This window comes from Odocoileus virginianus, chromosome 16 (assembly GCF_023699985.2).
Source record: "Odocoileus virginianus isolate 20LAN1187 ecotype Illinois chromosome 16, Ovbor_1.2, whole genome shotgun sequence".
NCBI classification, from domain to species: domain Eukaryota; kingdom Metazoa; phylum Chordata; class Mammalia; order Artiodactyla; family Cervidae; genus Odocoileus; species Odocoileus virginianus.
The window spans coordinates 29,458,159-29,474,524 of record NC_069689.1 but is presented as its reverse complement, the minus strand read 5'-3'; the positions used below and the strand labels follow the sequence as shown (position 1 = coordinate 29,474,524).

Genomic DNA, 16,366 nt, shown 5'->3' with positions numbered 1-16,366 from the left:
AACCACCTTATCCTCTGTCGCCCCCTTTTCCTGCCCTCATTCTTTCCCAACATCTTTTCCAGTGAGTCGGCTTTTCACATTAGGTGGCCAAAGTATTGGAGCTTTAGCTTCAGCATCAGTCCTTCTGATGGATATTCAGAGTTGATTTCCTTTAGGATGAGCTGGTTTGATCTCCTTCCTGTCCAAGGGACTCTCAAGAGTCTTTTCCAACACCACAGTTCGAAAGCATCAATTCTTCTGCTACTTGACTATGATTTTCTCCCAGCAAAACTCAGAGGACAGTAGGAAGAGTCAGAGAGCTGGGTCACCCAGGGTCAGAGGGAATTTTAAGGCTGCACTCCAGTGTTCTTGCCTGGAAAACCCCGTGGACAGAGGAGGCTGGTGGGCTACAGTCCACGGGGGCCACAGAGTTAGACACAACTGAGCAAAATTTTTTTTTGGCCACACCATGGGATAGATCTTAGTTCCCTGATCAGGGATTGAACGCTTCCCTGGCAGAGAAAGCACAGAGTCCTAACCACTAGGCTGCTAGGGAATTGCCCAAGGCTGTGCTCTTAATACATTTTCTATTCTGCCCTTGACATTTTCCATTTCTTCCATGGATGTTGCTCCGGTTAAGTAATGCTTGTTATTTCTATTTTTAAAGAAAAGTTTGTATTCGTACATATTTTTAAAGTTTTAGCATAGAGTTGTAGGTAATATTTTGTAAAGAAAAAAAATTCCATCGTTTTTCCATGGAATTCTCCAAGCAAGAATACTGGAGTGGGTAGCATGTGCTTCTCCAGGGTATCTTCCCCACCCAGGGATCAAACCCTAGTCTCCTGCATTTCAGACAGATTCTTTACCATCTGAGCCACTAGGGAAGGCCTATATCTATGGTTAGCACCCCCCATTTCTTTCCTGCCTGTCTGTATATATTCCTTTTTCTTGACTAGCTAGAGACTGGTGTTTTCATTTTGCTCCTCAGGGAAGCTGTTCTTAGGTTTATTTTTCAGTTGCACTGGTTCTAAGCCCTTTTTAGGACTGTTCACTCTGATTCTATTTCCTGCATTAGGCAGTAGGCTGTGAGTAGAAAGAGACACACCTGGGGGTTCCTCTGACCCTCAGGAACACTTGACTCCAATGTTTTCCACAACCATGGATTCAGTTCATTTTGATAAGATTGACTTAAATCTTCCTGTTTGGTAATTTTCCTTTAGGTTCTAAAAGAAATTAGAAATTTTATTAAATCTGCCCTAGTTTTTTTTAGTTTAGGGCTTATCAGTATGGGTTTTTCCACTTCCAACAAATCAATGGAAAATTTTTACACATTCTATCTTATAGGTTAAACAGATCTAGGCAAATTATTGTATATAGGATGGATAACAACAAGGTCCTACTATATAGCACAGGGGACTCTATTCAGTGTCCTGTGACAAACCAAAATGGAAAAGAATATATATATGTTTCTGGGTGCCTCTTGAGAAACCTGTATGGAGGACAGGAAGCAACAGTTAGACCTGGACATGGAACAACAGACTGGTTCCAAATCGGAAAAGGAGTACGTCAAGGCTGTATATTGTCACCCTGCTTATTTAACTTATATGCAGAGTACATCATGAGAAATGCTGGACTGGATGAAGCATAAGCTGGAATCAACACTGCCAGGAGAAATATCAATAACCTCAGATATGCAGATGACACCACCCTTATGGCAGACAGTGAAGAAGAACTAAAGAGCCTCTTGACGAAAGTGAAAGAGGAGAGTGGAAAAGTTGGCCTAAAGCTCAACATTCAGAAAACTAAGATCTTGGCATCCGGTCCCATCACTTCATGGCAAATAGATGGGGAAATAGTGGAAACAGTGTCAGACTTTATTTTTTTGGGCTCCAAAATCATTGCAGATGGTGACTGCAGCCATGAAATTAAAAGACACTTACTCCCTAGAAGGAAAGTTATTTCCAACCTAGACAGCACATTAAAAAGCAGAGACATTGCTTTGTCAACAAAGGTCTATCTAGTCAAGGCTATGTTTTTCCAGTGGTCATGTATGGATGTGAGAGTTGGACTATAAAGAAAGCTGAGCGCTGAAGGATTGATGCTTTTGATCTGTGGTGTTGGATAAGACTCTTGAGAGTCCCTTGGACTGCAAGGACATCCGACCAGTCCATCCTAAAGGAGATCAGTCCTGGGTATTCATTGGAAGGACTGATGCTGAAGCTGAAATTCCAATACTTTGGCCATCTGATGTGAAGAGCTGACTCATTTGAAAAGACCCTGATGCTGGGAAAGATTGAGGGGCTGAGGAGAAGGAGAAGGACGACAGAAGATAAAATGGTTTGATGGCATCACCGACCCAATGGACATGAGTTTGAGTAAACTCCTGGAGTTGGTGATGGACAGGGAGGCCTGGTATGCTGCGGTTCATGGGGTCGCAAAGATTTGAACACAATTGAGCGACTGAACTGAACTGAACTGATATATAATGGAGTCACTCTGCCGTACAGAATAAATTAACATAACCTTGTAAACAACTATACTTCAAAAAAAATTTTTTTAAAGGCTCTGTTTACTGGGGGTAGGGGACAGGGCATGCGGGAAAGGAAAGAGATGTCAGAAAACTATTTCTGAAATTGGACTTAAGAACTGATGTTTGAATTGTTATCCAGCTAACAACTTGCTAGCTTTGGGTATAGTTTCATTGCACAGTACTAATGGTATGAATACAATAGAATTGAAGAGGTTAATTTTCTTTCTGCAAAAATGTTTTGGTAGAGTGTTTGTAAGTGGGTGAGATAATGGGCATTTGGGCTTCTTGTATGGTGCGTGGGGAGATGAATATCATTACAGCCGGTATGATGGACTATTTGGTAATATCAAAAGACTTAAATGTGCACATACCTTTTGTCCCAGAAATACTGCTGCTAAGTATATATCCTAGGATAATAATATAGACAAAAGGGCAAAGATATATGTATGTGCATAGGTATTCATTGCATCAGTTTAGAACAGAAAAATGAAAACTGGAAGTTTTGAATAATAGTTATTTGTATAGATTCTGATATAGCTATATAATCACTAGAGAATTATGCAGGTATTTTGCAAAAACATGACTATGTGTTTGTATGTGTGTGTTTGTATATAATTGATACTTAAAAATCTGGACAGGAGTTTTAGTTAAGGTACCAGCAGGACCCACATGGCACACTCAATTTGAGTAATTTGTGCCAGGTTCCATATAGGTGTTATTCACAAGGTGTAGGCAGGACATAGAGAAACAATGACATATAGTACAAGAACCTGCAACTGATAAGGGTATGGAGGGTGGGATGTTCTTGCCACATCTGTGCCTGCCTGAAGTAGCCAGCTGCGCTTGCGTCACTTCTTTCTGAACTTATGGACTGTAACCTGCCATGCCCCTCTGTCCATGGGATCATCCAGGCAAGAATACTGGAGAGTGGGTTGCCATTTCCTACTGCAGGGGATCTTCCTGACCCAGAGCTCAAACCCACGACTCCTGCACCTCTTGCATTAACTGGTGGATTCTTTACCACTGAACCGCCTGGAGGCTAGAAGGAGCCAGAGGAAGAGGCTATTAGGGAGAACCGTGTGGCCTTTTGACAGGCTTTGTGACTTTTCTTAAAGTGATGGAGACTTCCCAAAGCAGCTCCACAGTGTGGTTGCTGCAAAATGAATATCTTGGCCCTTCTTTCCTTCCTCTCCCGACTCTCCTGCTGGTGTCCTTCATTCATTTGAGCTTAACCAGAAGTCAGACTGCAAAAGGTCCATTGATGCAGTTCATGTAGATCAACCTATAAAACACAGAGCAGGGTGGGCAGGATTCGGAGGGGATCCCAAGGGGACAGTCAGAAAATACCAGCTCAACAGATGCACAGCAGTATGTTAATAGAGGTTATGCTGGAGAGTGGGATAATGGATTCATATTCTTGTCTGTTTCTTCTAATTTCTTGAAAATGAACATATCTGACATATGAGTTTTAAAAGTTGTGAGGTTTTTTTTGTGTGTGTGAAAATAGTTTACCTTAAATTATCTGAAAATTATGAACTTGCTTTACCAAAATTTAGTTGTTTTGTATCTGAATGCCTTCTCTTAACCCTTAAACCTTGTTTACTTAAACAATATTCTCCTCAGGGTTTCCTAAGTGACAAAACAAGGAGTTCACCTAATTCCAATAGATGTTAACAATTGGGGTTGGGGTAGGGATTAGCTTTATTTGGGAATGCCTACTGCCTTTTGATGAAATTATGTGACATTTAAAGCCATTGTATGGAAAAGCAGTCTCAGTTTCTCAGAAGAAAGGAGCTTTAATAGCTGAATGTAATTCTTTAATCCTGATAGAATATGGAATTTAGTTGGATTAGCAGATAGCATTATTAAAGCATTATTCTTGAAATGAATTTATTAGACAAGATTAAGATAAAATAGCCTATATTATGTCCTTCAGGGTGCGTATAGGAACATTTATGTTATTGATTTTTGAGCACTTCTCTACCTTGGAGGAGCCTTAGTGTGTATGTAAGTTCATTTGTATCATTTCTTTGTAGATTCCACATATAAGGGATGACATAAGATGTTTCTCCTTCTCTGTCTGACCTACTTCACTCAGTATGACTCTCTCTGGGTCCTTCCATGTTGCTCCAAATGGCATTGTTTTATTCTTTGTAATATTAATACAATATTCCATTATATGTATGTACCACATCTTCCTTATTCATTCCTCTGTCGATGGACAGTTAGGTTGCTTCCATGTCTTGGCTGTTGGACACAGTGCTGCAATGAACACTGGAGTGCATGAATCCTTTTGGATTATGTTTTTCTCTGGACATATGCCCAGGAGTGGGATGCAGGGTCATATGGTAGCTCTTTTTGGCCTTTTATACAGTTCATGTGGTTCTAATGGCAAGTGTACTGGGGTGGTTTGCCATTCCCTCCTCCAGTGGATCACATTTTATCAGAACTCTCTGCTGTGACCCATCCATCTTGGGTGGCCCTGCTTGGCATGGCTCATAGCTTCATTGATCATAAAGAAGGCAGAATGCCAAAGAATTGATACCTTCGAACTGTGGTGCTGGAGAAGACTCCTGAAAGTCTCTTGCACAGCAAGGAGATCAAACCAGTCAATCTTAAGGGAGATCAACGCTGAATATTCACCGGAAGGACTGATGCTGAAGCTGCAGCTCTAGTATTTTGGTCATCTGATGTACATAGATGACTCTTTGAAGTCCCTGATGCTGGGAAAGATTGAGGGCAGAAGGAGTAGAGGGCATCAGAGGATGAGATGACTGGATGGCATCACTGACACAATGAACATGAACTTGGGCAAACTCCGGGAGATGGTGAGGGACAGGGAGGCCTGGCATACTACAGTCCGTGGGATCAGAGTTGGACACGACTGGGCGATTGAATAACAACATGGTAGCTCTGTTTTTAGTTTTTAAAGGAATATCCATACTGTTCTCCATAGTGACTGTGCCAATTTACATTCCCACCAAGAGTGTAGGAGGTATTTATTATTTGTGGATTTTTTTTTTTATTATAGCCATTCTGGCTGGTGTGAGGTTATATCTTGTGGCTTTGATTTGCATTTCTCTAATTAGCAATGTTGAAATCTTTTCATGTGCCTATTGGCCATCTGTATGTCTTCTTTGGAGAAATGTCTACTTAGGTCTTCTGCCCATTTTTTGAGTGGGTTTTTTGTTTTGATACTGTTAAGCATTGTGAGCTGTTTGTGAATTTTGGAGACTCATCCTTTATCGGCCACATCATTTGCAGCTATTTTCTCCCAATCTGTGGGTTGTCTTTTCACTTTATTATTTCCTCTGCTGTGCAGAAGCTTTTGAGTTTAAGTAGGTCTCATTTGTTTATTTTTGTTTTTATTTCTATTTTTCTGGGAGATGGATCAAAAAGAATATTGCTGTGATTTATGTCAGAGAGTGCTCTGCCTCTGTTTTCCTGTAGGAGTTTTATTGTTTCCAGTTTCACATTTAGGTCTTAAATCCATTTTGAGCCATAGTCTTTCTCTGACTCTCTTGTACTTCTTTCACTTTTAAAGACTCTTGTGATTAGATTGGACCTCCCCCCCAGATAATACCAGGTAATCTCCCTGTAATTCTAACTGCAACCTTAATAACTCTTTGGTGTAATATAACATAATCAAGGGTTCCAGGAACAGAATATGAACATCTTTGGGAGTCATTATTCTGCTTAGCATAGTCTATCTTCTGGACCCTAAGTATACCAATACACATCCCATGTATAAAATATACTCACCACATCACAAGATCTCCAAGGGATTAAGAGAGGGATTAAGAAGAGAAGGGATTAAGAAGAGGTGGCAAGAATACACAGAAGAACTATGCAAATAATATCTTAATGACCTGGATAACCATGATGGTGTGGTCACTCAATTAGAGCTGGACATCCTGTAATGTGAATTCAAGTGGGCCTTAGGAAGCGTTACTATGAACAAAGATAGAGAAGGTGATCGAATTCTAGCTGAGCTATTTAAAATCCTAAAAGATAATGCCGTTTAAGTGCTACATTCAATGTGCCAGCAAATTTGGAAAACTCAGCAATACTGCAGTCCATGGGGTCACAAGGAGTCGGACACGACTTAGTGATGGAACAATAACAACAACAGCAAGAATGTCCAGATATTTGAAATATTTGTGGCTTTTTTCTTCTAAAGATCAAAATATTTAAGAAGAATACTTACTTTAAGAATTATCAGAGTTCAGTTCTACATATAAGAGAAAAAGGACCAAACTGATAATTAACTAACGTTTAATAAAAAGTCACATTATATAAATTTAAGGTGTATGTGAATCTCTTAAACATTTTTGAATCTAACTTAGTCTGGGATCTCATACTTTTCACCTTGAATCTTGAAATATCTTTTCAAGGTCCCTAATCAATTGACTTTAAAATCAGTAGATCATCAAGATTATCCTGAATGGGCCTGGCTTAATCAGGTGAGACTCTTAAAGGCTGGTCTGGACCCTCCCTGAGGTGAGAAACTCTCTTTCTTGCTGGCTTTGAATAAATAAGCTGTCACAAAATAAGTGATCATGTGGAGAAGCCCATGTAGCCAAGAACTGTGAGTGACTCCTTTGAAGCTGAGGGTGGCCTTCAGCAAGAAACTAAAACCCTCAGTTCGATACTGCAAGGAACAGAATTCTGCTGATAGTATGAGGGAGCTTGGAAGTGGAACTCTCCCCAGTCGAGCCTCTGATGACCCAGTGGACGCTTGGATTGCAACTCGGTGAGGCCGGACAGCAGAGAGCTCAACTCAGTTCGCTTCTGACCTGCAGAAACTGTGAGGTGATGGATGCGTGTCGCGTGTAGCTCCTAAGTCTGTGCTAACTTCTTACACTGCAACAGTGACCTCGTACAGTCCCCTCGTCTCTCATCTCTTCTAATTTTTCTCTCATGCTTCAGATGGCATGGTTTTTCTGAATGAAAATGTTGGTAGTATTAAGATTTCTCCTCTGCGTAAAATCTTGCAATAACTTCCCATGGTCTAAAAGATGGAGTCGGCACTTGCCAAGTGTGTTAAGAATCTTCCTGACCTGGCACTCACCTCCCTTTTCCTCTCCTCCTCACACTTCTCTTGTGCATCCTGTGCTTTTATAGTGGAAACCACTGTGTACCAAACACTCTTTCACTTCCATGCCTTGGTATGTGTCTTTTCCTGGGATTGCTTATCCTTTCCTCCCCCTTGTAGGCAGTAGGATTATTTCCTGGTATTCCTGTGTCTTACTTCTGGGTGTATTGTAGGATGGCACTTCCCGTTCCCAGTAAAGGTAGGTATGGCCATGTAACTTGTTGCCAAATGAAAACAGAGCAGAAGTGACAAATACCTCATAGATAGAGACTCAAAGAGCCATTGAATAATTTATGAAATCCCCTTTTCTTGCTGTAGTAATTAGTGGTGCTCCAGACAAAGGAGACTCTGTCCGTCTGGGTCCCAGACTGAGGATACGTGAAGGGTCCCCAAGCCAAGCTGACAGGTTTGGGAGCAACTATAAATCTTTGTTGTTATAAGCCACCAAGACTTGGGGGTTTGGGGTTCCTGGAGGATAATTTATGTTATACTGATGGATATGTCACTCCCTCTTGTTGAGATATACATCCTATAGACTCAGCTCAAATTCCTGACTTCTCTAGACAGTGAAAGATTTTCTTCTCTGTGTTCCAACAGATGTTAAACCTACCTCTTTATCTCTGTAGTATCTATCTCATAGATTGCTGTGAGGGTTACTTGAGTAAATAGATAAAGCACTTATTAACAATAGCTGGCACATTATAAGTCCTCAAAAAGGATTAGCTATTCTCATCACTGGGGCTTCCCAGGTGGCTCAGTGGTACAGAATCTGCCTGCCAATGCAAGAGATGTAGTAGATGTGGGTTCCATCCCTGTGTCAGGAAGATCCCCTGGAGGAGGAAATGGCAACCAACTCCAGCATTCTTGCCTGGGAAATTCCATGGACAGAGGAGCCTGGCAGGCCATAGTTTATGGTGTCACAAAGAATTGGATATGACTGAGCACACACACATGCATTCTAATTATTATAGCACCTCTCGTTGTATTGCAATCGTCTGTTAAATATTTGTCTGTTTAGACAATGCTTACTTGGAGCATTATTTGGAGAGCAAAGACTATGTTCTTTTTCATCATTGTATCATAGACACCTGACCCAGTGCCTAGAACATAGAAGGTATTTACTATATATTTGCTAATAAATGTATATTTAATATATTCCAGAAATCCCAGTTTCTAAGTTTTCCATTCAAAAATCCCCAATTTGTATTTTGTCACCATAGTTTATAGTGTGTTTGAGAAAGTTATGCTTCTCATTATTTTCATAGCTGTTGAATAATGAGGGGCAGTTACTGGACTACATTTAAGATTTTAGTAGACTTAAAGTCTACTGTGACCTTTGACAAGTTGTTTAATCTTTTTAAACTTCTTTATCTTCATCTTTAAGATGGATGCCTACTTACCTCATGTGATTGTTATAAGGAATTAACTAAGTGTGTGTGCACAGTCATGTCTGAGTCTTTGCAACCCCATGTAGCCCACTAGCTTCCTCTGTTCATGGGATTTTCCAGCAAGAATACTGGAGCAGGTTGCCAGTTCCTGCTCCAGGGGATCTTTCTGACCCAGGGATCAAATCTGTGTCCCTTGTGTCTCCTGCATTGGCAGGCAGATTATTTACCACTGCACCACCTGGGAAGCCCCATTAACTAAATAATTTTTTCTAAAGTAACACAGTACTTGGACAAAGGAAAAGAATGAATTTTTTAATGGTTGACTTACACATTGTGAAATGATTACTAAATAAGTTTAATTAGCACCTGTCATCTCATATAGATACAATAAAAAAAAGAAAACTTTTTTCTTAATTATTTATAATTTGTTATTATTATTTCTTATATTTATTTACCTTTGGCTTTTCTTAGCTAGCTTTGAGTGTCTGAAAAATTAGGAGTTTAATACGTCCCCCTTCTGCAGTATTCTTGCCTAGAGAATCCTGTGGATGGAGGAGCCTGGTGGGCTGCTGTCCATAGGGTTGCACAGAGTTGGACACTACTGAAGCGACTTAGCATTCATGCATGTATTGGAGAAAGGAATGGCAACCCACTCCAGTATTCCTGCCTGGAGAATCCCAGGGACGGAGGAGCCTGGTAGGCTGCTGTCTATGGGGTCGCACAGAATCGGACACGACTGAAGCAACTTAACAGCAACAGCAGCAGCCAAAAATACTGTCAGTGGGTAATCTTTAAAACCTTCTAGAAACCCTGTTCAGTTCTTTTCAAATGAAATTGCAACCTAGTTAAAACTAAATATCCCTTTAGAAACAGAAGAGTGAAGAAGATTAAAAAAGAAAATGGTTTAAAATGTGACTCATTCTTCTGGTTTGAGGTTTTAAAGAGACATTCAAGGAAAAGCAAAATATAGATTTTTATTTCATGATGAGTAAAAAAAATTACCTTAGTGGGAAAGTGATACCATTTTGCATGAAATACTGCAATTTCTTGAAAGAGTAATCAAAAAACTTATTTGGATCATAGTTAGCAAAGTTCACACTAAGTTTCTTCAAAACATAGCTCCTAATGTTTCTCCAAGCTTTTCACAGATCTATAATGGTAGAATAAGGAAAATATTTGATTTTAGGAGATATTTCCTCTGCATCATAATGAAACTTCCAATTATCATCCCTTCACTATTTTAGCAAGATTTATATTACTGTAGATGAACTTTTAGTCCTTTTTTCTTTTGTATACCATGTTCCAAAATTAATTACAATAGTCTGAAGTATAAATTGTGGTGAATGAGTGTTTGGAATTGATTTTTTTCTTATAAAATATTTTAAAAGTTAGAAGTAGCCTTAAGTGGCTGGACCAGTTTAAGATGTACTTTACTTTTAGAAGAAACTAAAGCACTTTGTTTCACCATCTATTATAGCTTTTCTTTGTCAGTTTCTTCTGTTGTAAAGAATACAGTTTGTTGTTATCATAGTCAAAATGATAGAATGTATATTTGAAAAGTAAGATTCTTTTAAATTCTTGACTCATAATTCTCCAAGCCAGGCTTCAACAGTACGTGAACCGTGAACTTCCAGATGTTCAAGCTGGAGTTTGAAAAGGCAGAGGAACCTGAGATCAAATTGCCACCATCCGTTGCATCATTGAAAAAGCAAGAGAGTTCCAGAAAAACATCTATTTCTGCTTTATTGACTATGCCAAAGCATTTGACTGTGGATCACAACAAACAGTGGAAAATTCTTAAAGAGATGAGAATACCAGACCACCTGACCTGCCTCCTGAAAAATCTGTATGCAGGTCAAGAAGCAACAGTTAGAACTGGACATGGAACAGCAGACTGGTTCCAAATCGGAAAAGGAGTACATCAAGGCTGTATTTTGTCACCCTGCTTATTTAACTTATATGCAGAGTACATCATGAGAAATGCTGGACTGGATGAAGCACAAGCTGGAATCAAGGTTGCCGGGACAAATATCAATAACCTCAGATATGCAGATGACACCACCCTTATGGCAGAAAGTGAAGAAGAACTAAAGAGCCTCTTGATGAAAGTGAAAGACGAGAGTACAAAAGTTGGCTTAAAACTCAACATTCAGAAAGCTAAAATCATGGCATCTGGTCCCATCACTTCATGGCAAATAGATGGGGAAACAATGGAAACAGTGACAGACTTTATTTTTTTGGACTCCAAAATCACTGCAGATGGTGACTGTAGCCATGAAATTAAAAGACACTTGCTCCTTGGAAGAAAAGTTATGACCAACCTAGACAGCATATTAAAAAGCAGAGACATTACTTTGCCAACAAATGTCCATCTAGTCAAAACTATGGTTTTTCCAGTAGTCATGTATGGATGTGAGAGTTGTACTATAAAGAAAACTGAGTGCCGAAGAATTGATGCTTTTGAACTGTGATGTTGGATAAGACTCTTGACAGTCCCTTGGACTGCAAGGAGATCCAACTAGTCCATCCTAAAAGGAATCAATCCTGAATACTCATTGGAAGGACTGATGTTGAAGCTGAAACTCCAATACTTTGGCCACCTGATGCAAAGAACTGACTCATTTGAAAAGACCCTGATGCTGGGAAAGTTTGAAGGTGGGAGGAGAAGGGGATGATAGAGGATGAGATGGTTGGATGGCATCATCGTCTCAATGGACATGGGTTTGAGTAGGTTCCAGGAGTTGGTGATGGACAGGGAAGCCTGGCATGCTGCAGTCCATGGGGTTGCAAAGAGTTGGACATGACTGAGCGACTGAACTATACCTAACTATAAATTCTTGACTCAGATGACTTAGTGAATTACTATTGGAGCAGTTATTTTCATACCAGGAAGTTTCCAGGTTAGAAATTCCATATGCAGAATTGGCAATTATATGTTTATTTGCATACACAATGATGGGATTACAGTGCCACTGTCAGCAATATTTTCTGGTGCCTTAAAGGTTGGCACTAAACACTTAAAAATGTGACAGTTAACAAGTAATGATGTAATTGGTTAGTGTTTCTAGCACTTATTGTGCCCATACGAACAACAAAATAAGAACAAAGGTAATTTCTCCTGGGATCCATTGTTTACTTCCTTTCCTCTAAAGGTAAATGCTGCAGTAGAAGAGTAATTTAGAAAAAAACCTTTTATGAACAAAACATGCCCCATTTCAACTTCTTAACTCGTAACAATCTGCATTTCCAAAGGTATAAATTGCCAATCATGACAAAACCACCATGTTGCCATCTCATATAGCAAAAAGGTAAACATCCTTGCCAGAGCCATCCTGTTCATGGTGCGGGGTGTTCCATGTGCTGGGGTTTGGAAATCAGACAGGCCTTGGCTTCTTCCCTAGTTTATCCTTCTTGCTGTGTGAAACAGCTAAGTGACTCAGGGTCCTTTGGTCTTAGGTGTACAAATTTAAAAATGGTGATAAAAACATTTCAGCCCTAAGGTGTGGCTCAGATGGTAAAGAATCTGGCTGCAATGAGGGAGACCTGGGTTCGATCCTTAGGTCCGGAAGATCCCCTGGAGAAGGAAATGGCAACCCACTCCAGTATTTTTGCCTGGGAAATCCCATGGACGGAGGAACCTGATGGGCCCCAGTCCATGGGGTGGCAGAGAGTCCGACACGACTGGGTGACTAACACACACACAAACGCATTTATCTCCCAAGGTTGCTGTGATGGTTAAATAAACCCTTGTAGAATATAATGTTTGGTACAGGATAAGTACTTAATCCCCTAGAGGAAGAAATGACAACCCACTCTAGTATTCTTGCCTGGGAAATTCCGTGGAGAGAGCAGCCTCTTGGGTTATAGTCCATGCGGTCGCAGAGTCGGACATGACTTAGCACACACACACACACAAGCACTTAATACTATTACTATTATTATTACAAGTGTAATATTTTATATTTTTATACTTTATGCATTACTTTCATATAAGGTCTCTCATTTGAGATAATTAGCTCCTGGATGACAATACAGCTTTTATCACAGATGCTATGTACAAGCATTTAATAAGCATGATTGCTACTGGATTTGTTCAAATGAAAAAGCAGCATATTCCCCTTGCTTTGATGTAAGATCACAATGTATGAAAAGTAATATTTTTTACTCAAATTGTTCCTGACTTTAAGCCATTTCAAGGTACAATTTCATTCATTTGCCCTTGTGAGGCTTTATTCCACAAACTGTCTATTACCCCACTTTATAAATGAGGAAGAGAAATGTGAAATAATTTCCCTAAGGTGAAAGGCCAATCAGCTCTATAACCACCTTCATTTGATGATGAAATGTTTGAAATATGTTGTTATCTTCTCGTCTGGCTCTTGATAAATACTGAAATTTTCAAATCTAGTTGAGGAGCATCTGAATACACAGGAGTGAAAAGCAGGCTAAAAGAGAGTGGTGGTGTGAAGCCTTTGGTAGCGACCCTGCCATCCAGTCTTGGCCATTTCTGCCTTTAATCTTCTCAGTAATCAGCAAGTGTTAAGTCCATTTTAAAACTACCCTGTAACCTCCAACCTTAAGAAAATGAAGAGAATTTTTTTTAATGAGAGTTCTTGCAAACACATTTCACCCAAAGGTTGAGAGTTTTTTTCTTCTCTTGATCTGGAGAGAGTTAAGTTCTTGCCAGAAGGAAGCAGAGTAGCATGACCAGTATGACCTGGGCTCGGAATGACCTGGAAGACACCTTGCTTTAGGGAGTATTTCTAGCGGTGGATGACTGTTGCTGCAATTCTTTATACCCAAACACGCTAGTGACAGTGGTGGCCAGTTTACTCAACAAACATGTCTAGCTAACTGACAAATTTTGTTTTTTTCCTGGGGACAAAATGTTCTAAGAGTCTTATGGGAAAAGAGGACAGACATGGAGACTTTATTATTTCATTCTGATTTATGCTTGTTGCTATTTATGAATGACTTCCATTTAATTAGGTGTTTTTTAAATTTAAAACAGTGTTTGTGACTCTAATAACTCCCAAAGCACAAACTTGGGACATTAACTATTGTTGGGGGGTGGGTGTTCAAAAAGTCTTTCAATCACAAAGCTGTAATTGATTGTTTAGCACATGAAAGAATTATTTAGTGTTTTACAGGATAATTATGGAGACATGAAAAAACAGCTTCCACTGCTAAGTAAAACCCAACTTCCGTTTTCCAGAATTACAAGTTTTATTGTAAAAAATTTTAACCCAATGAACATATTTGCTTTAGATTTATGAGTTAAGGTAAGTCAGAAGGGGGTCTTTTCATTTGGGTGTTTAACCAGGAAACTTATTTTGGAAAGGAAAAAATAAAACTAATTTTAAATTTCTTGTTTCTTTGCAGATAGTTTTCAAACCTGAAGGCACAAGGGAGGATAAAAGTAAATGGAAAGGGACATTAAAGAGTCAGTGGTCATAGGAAAGAAAGCACATTGAACAGTGTCATCAGTAAATTGCTATAACCCCAGGACACTAACACCCTTGAAAAAAGCGCATGGCAAATAATGCTTTTATGGGTATACTTAATAATTTTCTCCCATGATAAAAATTAAAACCAAAGTGTTTCATGGAGTCATTCTGAGATAATCTTTGAAATATTATCAAAAAGGAACTGGTCTGTTTTATACTTCAGGGGGGAAAATGTTCACATTTTAGAATAGCATTCTGTGATTATGTTTAATGGGAAAATAAAATATAGGTGACTTCTCCAGGAATCAATATCCTCTTTTCTCCATTCTTGGTGTTTTGCAGGCTGATTAATTTGCAGAGGTTGAGTTTGATTGCCGCTGAAGTAGAAAGCATTATAGATTCTCTGTTATTCTTCAAGCCACTTGGCTAAAGTCTATGGTTCTGTCTCTATGTATTTATCTACCTTTCCACATGGCGCTTAGCACTGGAGCTTTGGGCCTCTCCTAAACATATTGTGAAAATCTATTGTCCTGAATTCTCAAGTCTTGCTGTGAATAGGTAACTACCCCCACCCCCCACCCAAGATAGCTGTTCTGTGAGGTAAAGGTAAATGAGCCAGACAGAAACAGGCATTTATAAAACAGCTTTGTGTGTCTATAAAGAATGTATCCAGCTAACTTTTGAAAGCAAAAAGGGGAGGCTCTGAAGGTCATAAAATTTATATAAATCATATAGCAATTAAAGAAATAATGACTGAAATAAAATTTGTCCAACATCTAATGTGTGGTATTTTTACATGGTTGAATGGAAGAATTCAGTATTTTCTTTTCTTTTTTTTTTTTTTTTTAGAATTCAGTATTTTCAACACTCATGGTATACTGTCTTGGTTATGGTTATTGGTTATTAATCAATCCTGGATAAGTATTTTTTTCAGTTTCTAATGAACAGTTAATTGAGTAAACTATATCATTCATCTTCTTTAAATCACCTCTTTTCAAATATTTGAAACATTTGAAACAAAGCATAAACAAAGCAAAAAGCAATGTTTTTTGATAGGTCAATTCTTTAATCAAATATTTCTCTGTATTTCAAATATTTCAGCACTAAACAATGGGATTATTGTAAATTGTGTGACTTTAAGTATAGATATTCTCAAAGTCGCATAAAAACGTGTGTTGGAAAAAAACTAGGTAACATTTGTATAGCTAGCTCCAAAGGTTAATTTGGTTTAAATACAAACTGAGTCAGGTATTATAAAAGCCTTTCCATATATTTGATCTATTTTTTGGGAATATGATGATAAGTTATTGTACAGCTTGTTAGAGTGACTGTCAGAATACATTAAAAATACAAACTAGATAAAGTCATGCCCTTTAGAAGGGAAACTCAGGTGTAAGTTAAATGTATTTCTTATGCAGATAGAGATTTATGCTTTAATAATTATGGTGATGTTTAAATAACGAAAAATGGAAAGTTCTTCAATTTTGGTAGTTGTTGAAAATGTTAATTCATGTCAATGTATGACAAAAACCACTACAATATTGTGAAGTAATTAGCCTCCAACTAATAAAAATAAATAAAAAATAAAATAAAATAAAAAAAAGAAAATGTTAATTCATTATACTTTCTGAAACATATAAAGAAAGCATTAAATACTTTAATATAGAGTCTACACATAAAATAATCTGAATTCTTTCCCAGAAGCAAATCTAGAATCAAATTGGTGAATCAACACCATTATTGCCACTGCAAACAGCTACTTAAGAAATCTGCTCCCAATTAACCTTATAGACAAATGAAAAACCATCTTCTAAAAACAGACACATTTATTTCTGTAAATATGTAAATTCCTCAGCATTTCTACAATGTTGAAATAAACTGTTTTCAATCTGTATTTATAGATTAGAGTTGGGAGCAATTTCTCTAT

General features: G+C 38.5%; 1 long non-coding RNA gene across 1 annotated transcript; it reads left to right on the top strand.

The window, feature by feature from the left end:
- The first annotated feature begins 4,919 nt into the window (after positions 1-4,919).
- Positions 4,920-15,219, top strand: LOC110137515 (uncharacterized). Its single transcript, XR_002313943.2, has 2 exons — positions 4,920-14,274; positions 14,375-15,219. It is a non-coding gene; the product is annotated as an uncharacterized lncRNA (long non-coding RNA).
- Positions 15,220-16,366: the final 1,147 nt, after the last annotated feature.